The sequence below is a fragment of the Polistes canadensis genome, unplaced genomic scaffold (assembly GCF_001313835.1).
Source record: "Polistes canadensis isolate GaletaPanama2010 unplaced genomic scaffold, ASM131383v1 scaffold_6, whole genome shotgun sequence".
NCBI classification, from domain to species: Eukaryota; Metazoa; Arthropoda; class Insecta; order Hymenoptera; family Vespidae; genus Polistes; species Polistes canadensis.
Window position 1 is genome coordinate 620899 of NW_014569553.1, and position 3347 is coordinate 624245.

Genomic DNA, 3347 nt, shown 5'->3' on the forward strand with positions numbered 1-3347 from the left:
TATTATATTTAAATTATTAAAATTTATTTCAAATATAAAAATCGTTAATTTAATACATGTATAATATATTGTAGATTAATAGAGAGAGAAAATGTTATGGGAAAGTATAATGATCTAATAGCGACTATGAGTAATCATGAAATGAACAATTAACGGACTAATGGTCCGTAAATACAAGATTACTCGAGAAATATAGAAATAGAGAAGTATAGTTAGATTTTGAAAAAAAGAAGAAAAAAACAATATATATATATATACATATATATTTCCAACACTCACGTAGTTCCTTGCACTCGACATTTTGCATATATATTTCCGGTACGCAAGTCGCGAGGAATCTGGTCCTCATCAGGAAGCAATCGCTCGTACGGAGGCTGCCAAATGGTAGGCCGTTAATATCAGCGATTGCGAGTCGAACAGAAAAGAAGAAAAGAATGATAAAAAGAAGCAACGAAAAAAAAAAAAAAACAAAAATAATACATACAGAAAAAGAAAAAAAAAACGGGGGTGGGGGACAAAGAGAAAGAGAGGAATATCATACATGCATATTAAATATGCTACATGTATTCACTCACACTTATAACCATACGAAAAGAATTATGCACATTTATATGCTTTGCATATATGTATGATCAATGCATTACACACAAACACACACACATACGTATTTATATTTAAAAAACAAAAGAAGCTCCGATTCGTTGAATAAAAATAACCATACACACACACATATGTAGAATGCATTTAATGTGTATACGATGATGATATTCAATTGAATCGAAATTTTGGTTAAAATTTATTGTAAAAAAAATGAAGTTTGACCTTTTAGTCGAGAGGACGAGGAAATCTTATCGAACTTTTCAAAGGAGGATCAGGAAACGTTGATCCTCGAGAAGATCGATCATTTACCGTCTCACCTGTCGATCCGTTCACACGTTCTCGAGTCCTCCTTGTTGAAATTGTTCAGAAGGGGAGATCCGTTTCGTTTTCGTGTAGCTGATGAATTATTTTTGGATCTTCCCGAGGTCATTGCCATGCCATTTTTAGGCTCTCGCGTGTACCATCATCATCTTCTTCTTCTTCTTCTTCTTCTTCTTCTTCTTATCCATATATGTTCGAACGATTACTAAAGGGAAGTAATGACTCGCTGCTTTCGAAATATTTTCAAAGGATTTCTCTCCTTTTTCTATAACTCATTTTTTCTATTTTTTGTTTCATATATTTTAGATTTAATAATCATAAAACACTTGGAAATCGTGTAATTACATTTAAACGTAAAATACTTCTAATCTTTTAATAATTAGTCTCCCTTCTTTTAATCCCAATATCTTTGACACGTTATCAGAAATCTTTCATTATACAAAAATCCATTGTATAAAAGAAAAAATAATTAAAAAAAGAAAATCATATYATAATTTACTCTCGCGATCACGTACATAATTTAATACTTAAAAATAAAAAAAACTATACAAATGTTTCATTGAAAATAATTTGGGACAGTTAACAGAATAAAATATCTTTGGTACGCGTGTTATCAGAAATCTTTTATTATACAAAAATCAATTATATAAAAGAAAAAATAATTAAAAAAAGAAAATTATATTATAATTTACTCTCCGATCACGTACATAATTTAATACTTAAAAGAAGAAAAAAAACTATACAAATGTTTCATTGAAAATAATTTGGGACAGTTAACAGAATAAAATATCATTGGCACGCGTGTTACCAGAAATCTTCCATTATACAAAAATCTATTATATACAAGAAAATAATTAATAGTTAACAAAAAAAAAAAATATGAACGATCCCACACATATACACATCAATGCATGATAAGTTATAAAGTTACAACCTTACAATATATATATAATAATAATAATTCAAAGGATATATCGTTGAAGTAAGATAATAGTTACACGTATTGTAGCTACCGTCTCGTGTAAAACGTTAGGTTCGTCGTATCAGTTGAACGTTCGTCAACAAGTCTCCTAGATCTATAACTTATTGTATTTTTACAAAGAAGCGAAAGTGGTAGAGAGGTAAACGTGGAGGCAAGCAAGCAAGCAAGCTAGCAAGTAACCAAGCAAGCAAGCAAGCAAGCAAACAGTCTTTAAACTGACGGTAGCATAGTAGGTAGGTATATATTGTAAAATATATATGTATACCGCAAGAGAAGTAAGAAGCAGCTCACAGTACAGAAACACGATAACCATAACCCGAGAGACCGACTTTCGGTACTTTATTACCACTTCGAAATGACACGTCGAATATATATCGCCTTCTTACAAATTACATTCTTCTCGAACGCGATCGATCTTTTCTTCCATTCTGACACGACATCTAGAAACACACGTCTTCTTCTTTTCAAAATGAGAAGAAGGAAAGAAATAAAGAGAGAGAGAGAAAGGGAAGGAAGATAAATAAGAGCCACGATAAAGATCATTTTAGAAAGTAACTACAGAACACAACACGGTGTTATATAGATACCGAGATAATATCTTTTTTCGTGATAATTAAAATATATTATATGATATTTTATATATGTATATATTTTCTTTTACTCTTATATAGCGTTGATTTCAATTCTATCGTTTTTATTTTACACACATGTGGTTTTGTGTAGAAAAAAAAAGAAAAAAAAAAAAAATGATATTTAGTATCTGACAATATTTGCATTAGATTATGTGTCATATTATTTTTTCTTTTTTTCTTTTTATTTGATTCATTTAACTCTAATGAGTTCAAAATAATGATTTAATGTTATATCTTTAACGCGCATCCTTTTTTGTGTGAGTATTTTAATATTTCTTAATATTTTTTTAACGTACCCCCCTGTGTGTATCAGTGTATTATACATATTATATATATATTTATTAATTAATAATTATTTTTATATTATTTAACTAGCAAATCAGGTTATCAAATACCTGTTCGTACGAATTAGCATTTATATAGTGTCTCCTTAATTATGTACATAATTTATCACGTCAATTAACGCATTAACTTATTTATATCAAATAAATTCGAATAGAAGTTACAGTTTGGATTTTTTTCCTCTAACTCTTGGCTCGATCATAAACTTGTCATCATATTTGATAAGGCTCAAAAAAAAAAAGAAATGTCTTCCTCTTTTGTATCCCCCTTCCCCTTATTTCTCCCTATCTTCCGGTTTAGAACGATGCTGCAATCGATTCAACGATCGTTAACCCGATCATACAATTTAATTGATCTATTCAAATTTCGGATGATAAACCACACTGCTTGCACACGTTTGTTTCTTTTTCTTTTTATTTCGATCAATGCGAGTGAATAAAAAATCATTTTCGACATATTATTTTAGTTTG